The sequence below is a fragment of the Camelus bactrianus genome, chromosome 26 (genome assembly GCF_048773025.1).
Source record: "Camelus bactrianus isolate YW-2024 breed Bactrian camel chromosome 26, ASM4877302v1, whole genome shotgun sequence".
In the NCBI taxonomy this organism is placed as follows: Eukaryota; Metazoa; Chordata; class Mammalia; order Artiodactyla; family Camelidae; genus Camelus; species Camelus bactrianus.
Window position 1 is genome coordinate 26555250 of NC_133564.1, and position 17647 is coordinate 26572896.

Genomic DNA, 17647 nt, shown 5'->3' on the forward strand with positions numbered 1-17647 from the left:
AAGCAGCTACAGGTCAATGCTGATTAAAAAAAAAGAATCTTAGGCAGTCACGGGCATCAAAAGAAAATTATTATCTGTGTTACCGTTCTTCTAATAGCATAGTTCTGAAAAAAAGTACACTAGGATGAATTCCAACTGAAAGAAACCCTCCTCTGAAATGAAGATTCTGCCAGCTCTTCTAAGATGTTTGTGCATATACTCAATGGGATATGATGCCATATGTTTGGCCTGAAAATTTGAGGTGAATAATGGGGGAAAGAAAAAGGATTCTCCAAGTTTAAATAATTTTTTCTGGGCTAAAAGGAAAGTAATCATGAACTTTTGAAGACGTTCTAATCCTTCTGGCTAAATGATAACACGTGCAAAGGGCTATGTTGGGACCAACACAGATGTGTCTTTGTTTGTTGCCCCAGTTTAATGCATAAAAACCTTCAAAAGAACTACCTCCTGAAACTGTGAAGTGTTCCTCACTCCTTCAGACTGGTCCACCAGCCAAGAATCCATCCATGTGTTGGTGTCATTGAAAAGAAAAGACTTATGCTAGATGTGATGGTTGGGAATGGCACTCCGTTGCCTCCACCATATTTACTTCCAGCCACTTCCTTCATCACTTACAGAGACTGCCTCCCACTAGGAAGAGTGGAAACTTGCATTCCAGCCTCCCTTTAGGCTAGTGCATGGGCACGTGGCCCAGTTCTGGCAAACGAGTTTCAAGAGGAACTATTCCGAGGGTAGAAATCCCTAGGAAAGATTTTCCTTTCCCTTCATTTAAAAAGACATGTATAGGGGTGGGGATTGTAGCTCAGTGGCAGAGCACATGCTTGGCGTGCACAAGGTCTTGGGTTCAGTCCCCACTGCCTTCTGTTAAAGGAAAAAAAAAGGCATGTATAATACAAAGTGCCTTTCCTCCTTTTGACTGATTATATTTATACAAAGACACGGTACATGGTGATGCACTAGCCATTTTACAAGCACAGGGACAAGCCTGAACTTGAAAGCCAACACACCTAGGACGTCCCAGCAGAAAGAGGATGGAAACACATGGGTCCCTGATGACCTCATCTTAGCCCCAGACCTTTTGTTAAGTAAATCCACACATTTCCTTATCATTCGAGCTATTTCAGTTGAGGTATAATTTACTCGCAGCCTAAAGCATTCCAACTGATATAACAGTTCTTGTCAAAGGATGAAAAAGGACTCCAATCAAGGCTGATAACCCTTGGGGAGAAAAAAGAGCAAGAGACTCCCCACGTGCTGTGATTGAAACCACTGAAACGCATGCCCCCTACTACACGTCCCTTACGTAGAAGTCCCACCAGTCCAGGCTTGAAGATACCCATTCATTCCACCAACAAACTCTGACTTCCTATCATGTGTAGGGTTGTCAGATAAATACTGGGGACATACTCATGTTAAAAATATATTCATGGTTTATCTGAAATCCAAATTTAGCTGGCTGCCCTGTGTTTTTATTTGCTTAAATCTGGCAACCGTAACTACGTGTCGTGTGTTGGACCAAGTCCATGCTATGGGTTAAAACACCATCACCTATTTCAAGGAACTCATCTCCTTCAAAGACTCTGTGTGACTCTGCTGTGTACCCCGGGTAGACACTCACTGCCTTCGAAACTCTCTGGTTCAGCTCCACTTTCTACAGACGACAAAACTGAAACCCTAGGAGGTCTATCAAGGTGACTATCCCGGTGATGCATTCTTTCTTGTGCAATGTCTGATTTGGGAGAGAGGTGGCTGTATCACATATAGCAACTCTGTATCTCAAGCTCCCCTGACCCCAGGCAGGGAAAGTCTTTGTGAAAACCGAAAGAGGTTCCTATTTTTAAAAAAGAAGATTGAGCACTGCAGCTTCAGTCTTTCCAATTATTCAGTTTTTTAAGAGATTCTCCCCTGCACTGCCTCCAAGCCACCTACATTTTGGCTATTTCCAAAATTCAAACCTATTCTCAAACAAGAAGAGCCCACATCTCTCTGATTGCATACTTTTAGTTATGTTTGTTTTGTTTTGTTTCCTTTTGTTTTGTTTTAATGAATCACATTACCTTTTGGTCTCTCCTTGTGTCGATGAGAACATTATCCCATGATAAGAATTTCTGTAATTGAAATGTTTAAAAGTATACCCTTGAGACTTCTCCCTACAGGACAGTGGATTCTGTCTCACCTGCCTGGGCTTGTTGCGTTGAACTGAGGTCACATTGAGCAAATGACATTCCAAACATTTTTCTCCCACTGAATTAAAGGGGGGCAGTTCCAGCTTCCCTGTCTCCCATTGGTCAGGAACTCTGACTCAGGCACCTAGAGAGCTCTTCAGCACGAGAATGAAGCTATCGTTACTCACATGACTTATATAAGGGCAGGAAAGTTCCTCTCTCTGACCTCCCTGCACCGTTGCCCCTTCGTCAGCATGACTCAACACTTGAAAACTAGGCAACCTGACTAAGAATGTTCGACTTGAACTTTGATTTCAGACGAGTGGCATGTCTCACATGTTGACCATTTACTGATTAACCATCAAGATAGAATTCCTCGAAACTGTGAAAGTTTGAAGTCAAAATTTTGTCACAGGAGAACTGTTTAAATGGCTTTTCTAAGGATCTTTGACATCTACGAGCTTTTCTATCAGATCTCGGCTCTAGATAATGAATTACCAAGCGCCACGCCTTTGAGCTATTTCTCCTTCTTTCCGAAGACTCATTGGCCATCAGAAATTGGTCTCTTCCTTATCAGGCCTATCCGTGTATACAAATTATGAAAAAATTGCTGATGAAAGGTCTCCTGTTTCATAGGTATAAAGAGATCTACATTAGACAATCACTTCAAACATATGATAATAAGAACATTCAAAGTGGACTGAGGACAAGGCGTGAGCTGTACTTAGAGCTAATGGTAGGTGTGTGGGCGCTGGGGACAGTATTTCCACCCATCATTCCACATGGTACCCACAGACCATCGTATTTCACTCTGAGCAGTGAGAGCTGCCAACTTGGGAGTGTCCTTTCTTTCTCAAGAGATTGAAGAGAGTTGGAAGTGTTTCATTCTTTGAAATATTCTAAGAGTGAGGGCAGGTATCTATCCCCTGCTTTTCGAAAGTACCCTTTAAGCCACTCTGCTTTTACGAAAGACCAGCATTAGTACCTATTTTCTCTAGCTGGAAGAAATCTGAAGATTTTCCCTTTTACGATAAAAGACAAAAAGCAAAAACAGCATTCAGCGTTTGCTTTGCATCGAGACCAGGAGAGGCAAGGGGCACCCCGAGCAGTGAGAGTGGCCCCAACAAGCTCCTTCCCCTGGAACCACACTCAGCATCTCAGCGTCAAGTCGCCATCGCTTTGGACTGTGTCTCTGAACATCTGTGCTTTATCTCCGTTTATTTTGTGCCTCCGTTAGCAGGATGTGTCCTCAGGCAACTGCTCCTTGGCTTTACACGTAACATCATGGTTCCGAAACGTTTCAGACAAGAGGGGAGACCTGTGAAGGTGTGCTGGAGGAAGTGGACGTGTGTGGAGGGGATAAAAGAGATGTTAGGAAAACAGTAGAATCAACCAGAAAAGCCAGTGTTTGTTTAGGGTGGGTACATGCTACTGTCAGTGTCCCCAGCAAAAAAAAAAAAAAAAAAAAGTCATAGATTTAAGTTCAGTTAACTTCCTGTCATTAGACGAGTTAACATAAAAATAGTAATCATTATAATATTTGTTATTATCACTACCTAAATTCCATCCATCCAGGTGTTCTTCTGCTCAAAGCAAGCCCACAGAGATGACAGAATAAGGAACCCTCTCTTGGTTAAACCTAAAATTGCTCCTGCATCGTCATCCTACCCAGCTTCCTTTCAAAGCCAAGTGTAAGCCTGTCATTGATATATTTTATCTGAATGCTTTTGGAATTCATTTATCTCACAAAGAGTTTAGACAATTCAACTGAGAACCAAAATATGTTTAGGTTTTTGGGTAGAATTCCTCACTGACCTTTTGTTGTTCTAAGGGTTTATCCGGTCCATTGGCTACGGCATAATTATTTTCCTTAAGGAGGTGATTGCTTTGAAGTGAGGGCTAAACAACGTTGTCTCTAGATAACTGTACATTGTTGCTGCCTTTAGCTGATACGCAAGGTAAACAAGCAGCTTTCTCAAAGATAGTGCTATTGTCACTAACTTCCATTTACTAATATCTTTAACTAATTAGTATTTAACTGGTGAATAAATACCTAGTGAAAGCAATTCTGATGGACTCACAATGCCATCTAGTGGACAACCTTCAAAATATCACCCCACGGGCCATTTTCTTTCTACCCATCGAAGTGCCGTCGTTCTTCTTGAAGAAGTAGCAGGAGCCACTACTAATCAAGAATCGCTGGTTAGTATCACCGAGCCCTCAGACAAAGCCATGACAGCATTTCTAACACTGATGCAGTTTTAGGGAAAATTAACATATCCTGTGTGCCTTGGGCTCCTCATCTGTTCAGTGGGTGGAGCCAATGCCACTGGAAGAAAGATCTGCACAACATGGTAATTCAGTGCACTGGTTCATCCTCATTAGTGGTTCATCACCATTAATGCTTACCGTCTGGGGGATGTAAGTATAATCACTCAGTTCTCTTGAATACCTTAAGTAATAAATGATACATATACTTTTTTTTTTACTATATAAGAATTTTACAACTTCATCCAATCCTAACACCTACTTTGTGAATAGGGTAAAATATACTCATTATTACACTTGGAACTAATAACATTAATGAAAATTAAGTGACTTGATTAGAGTCAGGTACCCACAAAAAACTCAGACTCTGTCACAGGTTTTCAAAATCTCAATGATTCTTTCAGTAAGCTACCATGTATTAAAAGCTGATAATTTATGACAAAGGAGACTTTTTCTCAGAAATGCAGAAGACTGAATATATGCTTATCTATTAATGTGATTTACTACTTTAGGAGATATAAAAGGAAAAATATATGGCTATCTCAACAGATGCTTAAAAAGCATTTGATAAAATTCTACTCCCATTTTTTATAATAATAGAACTCTCAACAGATAGTAAAAAGATGCCACTGTAATGTAATAAAGATTATATAAAAGAATCCTCTCACATCCCTCACATATAATGATGAAGCTTTATAATTCTTTCCAACTACATTAAATAATAAAGGTGATACTTCTGCTATTATCACTATTAAATCATCAACGTACTTGAAGCCTAAGGCAGTGCAATATGACAAGATAATATAATGCTTGTTTACCAAGAAAATCAAAAGAATTAACAAAAATATCAGAGTTTATAAAATAGTTATGGTAAGTCTATTCCTAGTCTTTTGAGGAATCTCCATACTGTTTTCCACAGTGGCTGCACCAAACTGCATTCCCACCAGCAGTGTAGGAGGGTTCCCTTTTCTCCACAGCCTCTCCAGCATTTGTCATTTGTGGACTTTTGAATGATGGCCATTCTGACTGGTTTGAGGTGATACCTCATTGTAGTTTTGATTTGCATTTCTCTGATAATTAGTGACATTGAGCATTTTTTCATGTGCCTATTGATCATTTGTATGTCTTCCTTGGAGAATTGCTTGTTTAGGTCTTCTGCTCATTTTTGGACTGGGTTGTTTGTTTTTTTCTTAAGTCATATGAGCTGCTTATATATTCTGGAGTTCAAGCCTTTGTCAATTTCATTTGCAAAAATGTTCTCCCATTCCATAGGTTGTTGTTTTGTTTTACCTATGGTTTCCTTTGCTGTGCAGAAGCTTGTAAGTTTCATTAGGTCCCATTTGTTTGCTCTTGCTTTTATTTTTATTGCTTGGGTAGACTGCCCTAGGATAACATTTTTGAGATGTATGTCAGATAATGTTTTGCCTATATTTTCTTCTAGGTTTATTGTACCTTGTCTTATGTTTAAGTCTTTGATTGATTTTGAGTTTATTTTTGTTTATGGTGTAAGGGTGGCAACAATTTAGTTAAAACAATAATTTCCCCAGAGAAACCTTCCTTTTATTCCTGTCTTTGTTATATTTCTTCATTACTCCCCCTCAATTATTATTCTTGTTGTTCAGAACATGTATCTCACTTTGGAATAATACATTAATTAATGTAAATTTTCTTTTTTTCAGTTAATTTCTCTTCTATGAAAATATAAGTTCCATGAAAACACAAACTCTGTTTTTCTTACCAAGCACGCGTTTTGGAAAATAACAGGGTCAATCCATATTTGTTGAGTGAATGATTGAAAATAAATCTACACAGAACAATTACAATCAAGAAGGAAAAGGATCCCATAGACATAAAAAAGACTATAAACAGGTAATTCCTAGAAACAAGATGCTAGCCAATAAACCCATGAAAACTTGCACCTCACTTTTCCATCTCGTAGTTTCTTCCCTGGAACCTCATGATCTCAGAAAGGGGAGAATGCCAGTGCAGAATGGAGTTGAATTATGATGTAAAGAAAGGATCCACCAGATAAGGAGATAGAATGGAATGCCCATCCTAGTCACTGCCATGTGGAGAGGACAGAGTAGAGCAACGAGAGGGGAAAAGAAGCCCCAGAGAAGTACGTTGTGGGTTCCTTAAGCTGGCTCAAACCCCAGAATTCATAATGTTAGTCCAGCTGAAGAGGGAACCATCACTCCATGCTCAGTTTGGGAATCTATGTGTAGAGGTGACAGGAGCGGGTCAACCATGATGACAAGGAATATTTCCTCACAAGGTAGCCACATGGCCATAGTGCTTGGTCACAGCAGAGTTCAAGTAGTTACAGGGAGACTGAGAGAAAGAGAGAGAATGAATCGAAATTACAACACTGGGATCACCCTCTGATCCCATGAAACCAGGAAGCCCCCGGATGTGCTGACGTGGTTGTGAAAGGTGACTGCTGTTGCAGGCTGGGAATCTCGATGGCACAGGCTGGAGTTGCTGTGGTCAGCAGGGTGCATCACGACAGTTCTAGGATGCAGACGACACTGACGGGGAATCGACTGGGTAGCTCAGAAGATCTCAGGAATGTTGACAAATGCCAGCCAGAGCCGAGGTGGGGCTGAATCATCTACGCCATGACAAAATCAAGACGACAGACCCTATGCATGCGTAGGTTGCAGACTCTATCCGCAAACTCAGTCCGGGGGTCAGGACAGGCAGTCCTACGCAGAGACCACTGAGGATTTAGAAGGCAGTGCAGGGGTCCCAAGACCTTCCTCTCCACTACCTTGAGGTCAGGTAAAGCTGTCTCTTCAGCACTAATTTATGAGATGCTATCTTGTGTCAGAGAAGGGGAAAGAGAAAAACAGCCCCAAAAGAGAGTCAACATTTGAACTGGCCACATAATTTCCTGAAATTAGATTGTCTTAAACCAAAAAAAAAAAAAAAAAAAAAAAAATACTGATACATCATTAATGGGCAAATTTAAGTTAGATTTGTCCTAAGGAACATTAAATCTATTCTAGAAAATAGAAGAGTAATGAAGAGTTAGATTATTACATTATATTTCACCCACCAGATTGGCAAAGATGAAAAATACTGGTACTTTTTATGGTTGGTAAAAGTGCAAAGAAATGGGTAATCGAACACACTCAGTTGGAAGCATGCACAATACACTGGCAGAGTGTCTCCGAGGGCAGTCTGACACTGTCTACCAAAATTGTAAACGATGTGCCCTCCACCCTATCCGGCAACTCCATTCCTAGATATCTGTATCTATTAAGATATTTTCTAATCCAATAATTAGAAAAACCTATTTAAGTTGAGTTAAATAATAAAAAACAACTTATTGGCATTATCAATTAAAAAGTCCAGAGATAGTTTAGGCTCCGGGCCGAATTCAGTCAAGACTCTAATATCATTTTCCTCAACAGGGTGAGATTTACCCTCCTCCAAGCATCGCCTTTCTGTTCAGTCTGACATCCCTACTCTTCACAGAATGGCTGCCAAGCAGAAATCAGAGTTAACAGCTTCCTCATTTACATCTGGGGGAGAGGAAGTGTCTCTTCACCCAAGATGGAACAAAATTCTTGAGCGTTGTTCTGTTTGGACCATCTTGGGCTGTTGGCCCACCGTTAAACCAATCACTTAGCAGAAGGAAGGGAGAATCCAGACAGGATAAAATAAACCGAGTTAAACTCTCCCCAGCTTCCCGTATTGACCGAGGTCACCGTTTTATTGAACATCCCCCCCAAATCAGACACGTGATAACTGGTAAGACCTTAGTGAGTTAGTTAAAACCTCATGAAATAATGTGGGATTTTGACCTTCTGAAATGAAGTTATAGCTTAATAAATGTTTCCACCACGATTCCCATTCTTTTTGATTCTCTGGCTTTCTATGCAGGTTTAGAAAACATCCAGGTTCCCAGGGCCCTGCCCTCCTTTGCTACCAGAGGTGACAACCCCAAGGTGAGTTCTGTTGTAAGGACTCCCACGTGCCGCTGAAGGGCGGAACAATAACCTCTAATAAGAAGTGATGCAACAAGCCTCACACGGACAGCGGGGCTCGCAAATTAAAATCACATCCAGAAAGGGAATGTCTGAATGTAATTCTCCATTCCTTGGTTAGAACAACGAGAACTCACATAAACTCACTCACATGGTTATGTTTGGAAAACAGAAACCAAGCCAAGTGGAATACCATGCAATAATAGCCTTAGTATTTAATATTGAATATAATATTATTTTAGTACATTAATAATGCTTGTTCACTGTAAAAAAATTGTTTAGAAAATACAACTGAGAAAAAGAAATAGAAACCATAATATGACCACTATTAACTTCTTTATCTATATATATATAAATATCCTTCCACTTGCTTATGTATATTTTTGCAAAAAAAAAGATAGCTATGTGAAATGTATACATGTGTAATTTTATATCCTCCTCTTTAGGCTGCTTTTACCAACTTATATATGGTGAAGACCTGGCAAACTTTGCTATTCTTTAAAACAGTAGTGTATTCTATTAGCCCTCTAGATAAATCTCCCCTTTCTAATAAATATTCAATTATTTCCAGTTTTTCATCAGTATGCAAAACACTCGCATTACACATCTTTGTGTGTGGATCTGTTCACACCTGTTAAAATAACGTGCTTTAGATACATTCTTTAAAACTGGAATTACCGAGTCAGTGGGACACACGTTATCTAGAAAGGCCATACCAGTTTACAATGCCAGCAACACTATGGGAGAGTAATTCTGTTGTTTTAGAAGCCGCTCTGTGCAGAAAGTATGGTACTCCTATGTGCTGCCTCCAAGATCTGCTGGGACTCTGGCGAGATTACAGAGTGAGCCAGTGATCCTCACTCTTGACTATGAAACCCCATCACCCACGAGCTTCCTCTTTTCTTCCTTCCATCCTGATATAGACAACGTTGGCAAACTCCTAGCTTACTGAGAATCTCTGACTGAAGCGGTGACCTCTTGTGGTAGATGGCTTCCAAAGATGACCGCCGGCAATTCCTCCTCTCATTCTGTGCACGAGCCTCACCTGCTACACAAAGGTGCAGTCTGCTTCTCCTGCTCATGTATCTGGGATCACCTTGTAGCTTGCTTTGACCAGCAGAAGTACCACTGTGACAGTTCTGGGCATAGGCGTTAAGAGACCTGGTAACTTACACCTGCCTTCTTAGAGCCTTCAGTCACCAGGTAGAGAGACCTGGCTCTCCTGATGGAGGAAGAGACAGAGATGACAGCCTTTTGGACATCCCACCCTTCCCTACGGGGGGCCCCAGACACGTGGGCAAGGCTGTCTTGTATATTCCAGTGCTGGCCAAGCTCTCATCTGAAATCAGCCTCAGGGGTGAGCTCAGCAGACTCCATGTACATTAGAAAAACCACCAACAGAGCCAATCCAAGCACAGAATTATGACAAGGAAGGAAATATTGTTATCTTAAACCACTAAGTTTTTGAGTGGTTGTTACAAAGCAATGGGTAACTGAAACACCAGTTATCTGTAGTTGTAACAGGTTATAGAGATGACTTTCATGAGCAGCTGTGGGAAAGAGCCCCATCTTCATATACAATCCTCATTATTCTCTTAGTCACAGACCTCCAGAGTTCTAGCTGTGTAGATGGCCCTCCAGAATAAAAGGTGTATTTCCCAGTCTTCCTTGGGACCAGTGTGACAATGTGACTACGTTCTAGCCAAGAGACACAAGCAGAATTATCCTATGAGACTTCTAAGAAGTTTCTCAAGCATCTTTAAAGGGAGGGGTACATTCTCCCTTCCCCCATTGTTTTTTCTGATGGCTGGAATGCTAAAATAATGACTGTGTTTCAGGCACCCATGTTAGACCACAAGGCACCGTAAAAAAAAAATTGTAAAACAAAAAATAAAAATAATTTGGCCCTTGATGGTGATCCAGCTGCCATAAAAGTTCGGGACTGCTCACGTTCTGACTCCTTTTATGAGAGAGAAACAAACTCCTACTTTGTTTCTATCTATTGTCATTTGAGGTTCTTTGTCACATGCAGCCCAAACCAATTCACAGAATTTTCCAAATTGAATGAAAGAAAACAAACAGATCCAAGTATTTCAGAGAATTTTTTTTAAAAAAAGAATAAATATAAAAAAAAAACCCCACCACCCCTGAACAAATGATAGTAAAAATGCTGAAAATGAAGGATAAAGAGAAGATGTTGAAGCCAGCCAGAATAAAACGAAACATCCACATAAAGGAGTGTTGGCAGGAATGTCAGCAAAATTCTCTTCAGAAACTACGCAGATCAGAAAATGGCAGAGGGACATCTTCAGAGTATTTAAAGAAAAAAAAAACTGTCAACCCAGATTCTCTACCCAAAGCAGGTATCTTTTTAAAAGGAAGGTAAAATAAAGACTTCTTCAGACAAACTAAAGCTAAGAGGATTCATTGCCAAAAAACTTGCACTGCAAGGAATGTTCAAGGAAGCTTTCTAGTTTGAAGGAGCAGAATACTAGATGGAAACTTGGATCTACACAGAGAAGTAAAGGTACCCACATATGGTAAAAAGGAAGAGAAATATAAAAGACACGTTTCCTTATCTTCAACCATTTTAAACTACTTTTGTATGAAGCAAAAGTAGTAACAATGCATTATGCATTGTGGAGTTTATAAATATATACAGAAGCAATATGTATAACACAGATAGCACAAGGATGGGAGGGAGGAAAGTGCAATAGTACAAGTTGTTACACTGTACGTGAAAGTGCGTAATATTTGGAAGCAGCCTCTTATAACTCACGGATGTATATTAGAAGCCCTTGAACAGCCACTAAAAAAATAGAACATGAAGTACAAGTAATAAACTAATAGTGGGGATGACATGGAATCATAAAAACATTTATTCGGTTAATCATGCTGTCTACAAACAGGAACAATTTTGTTTCTTCTTTTCCAGTTTGGATATCTTTTATTTCTTCTCCTTTTTTCCTAATTACTCTGGCTAGGACTTCCAGTACTAGGTTGTATAGAAGGTGAGAATGGACATTCTTGCCTTCTTGATCGTAGAGAAAACACTTTCTCTCTTTTACTGTGGAGTATGTTAGCTGTGGGCTTTTCATATATGGCTTTTATCATGTTGAGGTCATTTCTTTCTATTCCTAGTTTGTTGAGCAATTTTTTTCATGAAAGGGAATTGAATTTTGTCAAACATGTTTTCTGCATCTACTGACACAGCCATGTGATTTTTTTATCCTTTATGCTGTTCATGTGGCACATCATATTAACTGACATTCATTGGTTGAAACATCCTTGCATCCCAGGGATAAATTCTACTTGGTCATGGTGTATAATCTTTTTAATGTGCTGTTAAATTCAGTTTGCTAGTATTTTGTTAAGGATCTTTGCGTCTATATTCATCAAGGCTATTGGCCTATAGTTTTACTTTCTTGTGGTGTCTTTGGTTTGTGGGTCACGGTGGCCTTATAAAATGGAAATGTTCCCTTCTCTTCAATTCTTTAAACAAGTTTGAGAAGAGTTGGTGCTGGTTCTTCTTTAAACATTGGGCAGAATTCACCAGTGAAACCATCTGGTCCTGGACTTTTCTTTGTTGGGAGGTTTTTTGATTACTAATTCAATATCCATGCTAGTCATAGTTAGACGCAGTCTTTCCATTTCTTCATGATTTTGTCTTGGTAGGTTGTATGGTTTTAGTAATTTATCCATGTTACCCAGTTTATCTGGGTCATCCAGTTTGTTGGTATACAATTCCTCAGAGTGGTCTCTTACCCATTTTATCTTGGTGTCATTGTTTATAATGCTGCTTCTTTAATTACTGATTGTATTTATTTGAGTCTTTTCTTTTTTTTCTTGGCCTAAGGGTTTGTCAATTTTGTTTACCTTCTTTAAAAAAAAATCTCTTAATTTCATTGGGTTTTTTGTTATTGTTTTCCTATGTCATTTATTTCGGCTCTAATCTTTATTGCCTTTCTTTTGCTAACTTTGGGCTTTTTTCTAGTCCCTTGAGCTGTAAAGTGAGGCTGTTTATTTGAGATCATTCTCCTTTTTTAATGCAGGCGTTTTAACTGCCCTCTTAGCCCCGGATTTGCTGCATTGCACGAGTTTTTGTATGTTGTACTTTCGGTTTTGTTTGTCTCAAGGTATTTTCTAATTTTCTCGTGACTTCTTCTTTGACCCAATGGCTGTTCAACAGTGCATTGTTTAATTTCTACCTATGTGTGAATTGTCCAGTTACTGTTTTGATTTCTAGTTTCTGTTACTGGTTTCTAGCTTCATGCTGTTATGGTCAGAAAACACACTTGGTAAATCATAATTTCAATCCTTTTAAATTTGTTAAGACTTGTTCTGTGACCTAACTTGTGATCTGTACAGGAGAAAGCTCCACGTGCACCTAAGAAGAATGTGTGCTCGGCTGCTCTTGGGGGGAACGTTCTGTACGTGTCTGTTAGTTCGGTTGGTCTATGGTGTTGAGTCCTCTGTTTCCTTATTGATCTTCTGTCTTGATGTTCTGTTCACTATTGAACGTGGGGTATTGACGTCTCCTACTATTAATGTATTGTTGTCTATTTCTTACTTCAGTCCTATTAGTGTTTGCTGTATATGTTTAGGTGCTCTTGTGTAAGGGGCACATATGCTTATAATTTTTAATGTCTTCCCAGTGGATTGACACTTTTGTCATTATAAAATGTCCTTCTTTGTCTCTTGTGACAGTTTTTAACTTTTGTCTGATATAAATGTAGCTTCCCTTGCTCTCTCTTGGTTACCATTTGCATGAAATATCTTTTTTCATGATTTCACTGTCAGTTATTGCATGGCCTTAAATCTAAAGTGATGTTCTTGTAACCCATATATAGTTGGGTCTTATTTTTTTAATCCATTCAGCCAGTCTGTATCTTTTGATGGAATATCTGATTCATTTGCTTTAAAGTAATTATTGACAGGAAAGAATATGCAGTTGCCATTTTGTTAGTTGTTTTCTGTTAGTCTTGTAGTTCTTTTTTTCTGTCTCTCCCCTCACTGTCTTCTTTTTTGTTTTGTCAATTCTTTGTATTGATGTGTTTAATTCTTTTTCTTTTGTGAAACTTTTATATAAATATTGTATGTGTATGTGGTTAGCTTGGGGCTTATATAAAATATCCTATAGTTATAAGTTTATTGTAAGCTAATTACAACTTAAGTTCAATCACACATAGAACCTCTACACTTATACTACACACACACACACACACACACACACTTTATGTTATTGTTGTCACAATGTACACTTTCTGATTTCTCTCTAAGGGAATTTGTCCAGAAGTTATTGCCGAACTGTTGTGTCTATGGGAGAAAAGAGGGTCCAGGGTTTCCTGCTCAGCCATCCTGCTGATGTTACTCCAACTCAATTCTTACCTTTTTTATGTATTTATTATTTATTTTCTCCTAACCTGTGTAATATGACTATATTTTCTTGGAGCATTATGATATTTAATATATATAGCACAGTGAAATTTTTAGGCAGAATTTTAGCTATTAAATTTGCTGCAAATACATCTAAATTTATAAACCCAAACAACTGGAAGGCAAGAAAAGGAGTGGAGTAAGTCCCTCTATACACAGTGTAAATTAAGGAGTCTTGGAAATTGATGAAGGCTTGTAAAAGTCCTCTTTAGGTTCTTTAGGGTCTTAGACAGCGAAGTGGACATGCTGATGATTATTTACCAATGAGCTCTCCAAAACTGGTTGGACACATTCTGATTTGGAATGTTTGCTGAACCCTGTTGTATAAATACTCCCACCCAGGCTGATTCAAACTACCAACATGATGTCACTGGATGAGTAGTTTGGAAGAGATGCTGTGAAGGTATGTGTTCAGCTTACTCTCAACAACCAGCAGAAGCCACCTTCAACCCCAACAGCCTCTTTTTTTCCCTTTTAATCTCTGATTCAACCCAATAAAAATATATTTCTTTGTGCAAAAATCTGGTTCTTAATATATAATCATTACTTATATGTTAGTATAGGTATTTATATTGTGTATTTTTCTGTTTATTGATAACACTGGACAAAATATTTTAAGGAACACTAATACTTCGCAAAGTCAAATTTATGTGTTAATGTGCATCTAATCTACACTTCTCTAGATGTTTGTTTATCTATATGGGTCACAATTAAAGGTTTATGACAAAAATATTTGGATATAGAAGGATAAACTCCTCAGAAAATATTTATGAATGCCTGTCAGCATAGAGTAATCCATTGCATCAAAAGAGAACAGAGAAGAAGGATTCATCGACACTCATCCTAAGTGAAATTAACATGATCTGAAAGGGTCACTCATGGAGAAGATGTTTGTACCATCCTCTGGGCTCCATGTATGTATTTAATCATATAATGAAAGACATTTTAGAATTATCTGCGTCTTCATCCCTCCCTCTACCCCTCCCCATGGTCCTGCTCTAAAACTTAGCAGTATTCCTAAGTAAAGACATATTTTTTTTATTAAAGTTAATTCATAATTTTAAACACATAAAGGCAAAACTTTAAATGAAATGCTGAAGATTATACATCACAGCATTCGGTGTGTTCCAGACCTCGTCCACTCCCGTTAAACCCCTTACAGACCTCAGAGCTGTCGGCAGAACATGCAGTTGAAGAGAATTCAACTTCCTTTAGAATTCAACTCTAACAAGATGAAAAAGCAAGGTCTATAGGATTCTTTTTTAAGAGCTAGACAACCCATGGAACATTTTCCAGGGTTTTTAATTGATTTAATAGGTTGTTTTCTCCTTTTTCTCTCTGCAAAAGGTTTTTCTGGTTTAAAAAAAAGTCAGTTTCTCTACTGGGTTGTATTCAATTTTAATCTTTGAGACCAACTGTCCCTATATATTAAACAAAAAGTTAATCTTCTTAACAAAAGCTTATATTTCTTTCTGTATTTAATTTAGTCTATGACAAATTAAAGTGGGGCATTTCTTTCTCTACTTGGAATGTTTTCATCTAATACACAGATTATTTGTAGACCTGTCTCTGGAATCTTTTTCTCCTTCACTAGTGACATTTTATATGCCAGCCAATTCACATTAATGTAAACAGCAGGAGTGAATCCCTGCTCCATCCATCTCTTAATTATTTTGTTTTGACTACTTAAATCATTCCAATTACTTATAATACATGTCAGAAGCTTTTTTTTAGGTCTAGGGGGAAAATTAATGGTTAATATTCCTATGAGTATATCTCTAAATCTTGGACACTATTTTAAAGAAAAGAGTCAACAAAAACTCTTTGCAAAGATGGAAAAGACAAATGCTACATAGGGTGCTCATATTACTAAAAATATCATTACTCTTATGAAATATACTATAGGACAATGACTGGGACGTTATGAGGTAATTTCATCAATAATTAACACTAAAGTAATCTTGCTGAGATACAAAATTAATTTGGAGATGTCTGGAATCATAGACTTCAGATCTAGAAATGAGGTTAGCATTCATTGAACCAACACCCTGTTATTATAGCTGATTTTATAGATGAGGACACTGAGAACCAGATAGGGAACTTACAAGGTCATCCAGAAATTTACTGGCAGATCTGGGGCAAGGAGCCAGGAATGTGATTTTGCTCAAAAGTACTCATGAAAATGATTAAAGATGACCAGGGCTTTGTGCTACCTAATGGCTGCGGGAGGAAGGGCCATTTACCTTACCTTTGTGAACTTTACTTTCCAATCAGAATAAAGGACATAATTGCCACTGCCTCCTGGTGTGGCTGTGAGGATCACTGGAAGTAACCGCGTGAAAGCACTCTACAAACAGCAGTGTAACTGGAATACTAATACGTATTTTGGTATCTGAAATGGAGCTGTCGTTAATGAGTCCTGCAAGAAGCCGGAATGTTACAGTGCCCCTATGGGGGAGCACTTTACTTCTTACCAAAATTAAAAGTGACTGATACGGATATCCCCTTGCTTCCTCGGGTTGCCTTAAAAACAGGAAATTGGTTCTTACGAATCGATACTTACTTGAGCTCGAACTATAACTTCAACAGCTGTTTCATCTATCTTAAACAGAACAAGCTATACGACTGAAATCTGAGCATATTCTATGTGACTGCCAGTTTTATCCTAAATCTACAACTGAGCTTGTTGGATAAAGGTTAATTGCTAACTGTGGAGTGCTAATGACACCATATTGATGAAATTACAGGATCGCTGATAGAGAAAAGGCTCCCAAAGCTGGAGGGAAGCTCTAAATAATAGTTATTGATTTGTTTGTCTGAAGGCCGCTGAGTAGCACAAATTACTCAGAAGAATAAAAACTATCCACAGAGTTTCCATTCTTTCATAATTCATTTCTTTGCTTCCAGTTCTCTACTGGGCAATAGCCAATTATAATTTTAATAATTATGTGCCACAACATAGGCAGTTGATACGTTGGAGAAAGAAATACTACAAGTTAATTTATTCCCTTTCACTGAGTTCCAACTCCTCTGTTGAGGGTGAGGTATAAAGCAGCATAATCAGGCAACAGCTCCAAACTCATGGCTTTCGGACAAAGGAAGTACCAAAAGAGGGTGGGTTGTAAGTATTTGAAATTAGTTAATTTCAGAAAATGCCCAGTGACCCTTAGTTCCCATGTTAGGCTTTATTCTTGCTTGAATTTGGCCCTAGAATTTATCTCCATGGTTTATTCCATCTGCCATAGACCAACCCCTACTCACTCTCAGCTGGTGTTTCCATCCAATGTCATTTGCATTATCGTGAGCTTACATTGACTGAGTACCTCGAACCAGGCTCTGTTGAATGTGTCATTTAATTATCATATGCACCCTAGGAGTTTAGTAGTATTATCTCCATTTGATAGTTGAGGAAACTGGAAATCAGGGGAGTTAATCAGCTCCCCTAAGTTTACAGAGCATGTCTCATCAGAACTAGAACTGGACTTCTGCATCCCTGTGGGTGACCCAGGGCTACAGTATGAAAAATACTCCTCCTTCCCACCTGCCCAGCTCCTTCTCCAGGGGTCCCCATTTCTATACTAAGACTTCCATTTCTCTATGAAACTTTAGTCCAACATAGAGATCCTTACCAAGTTCTATGCCTGGTTTTAGTACATATTTTAATCTACCTAATCATTTCAGTGTCTGGTATAAATTTAAATTATATATTATCTGTCTACTCACTCACACCTAGAGATAGGCTCAAGGCTAATGGAGGAAAGGGCAATGATTTATAAGGTCAAATTA

General features: G+C 38.6%; 1 protein-coding gene across 26 annotated transcripts in view; it reads right to left on the reverse strand.

Moving 5' to 3' along the window:
* POFUT3 (protein O-fucosyltransferase 3) overlaps positions 1-17647 on the reverse strand; it is a 356913-nt gene that overhangs the window by 145029 nt on the left and 194237 nt on the right. The window lies entirely within an intron of this gene.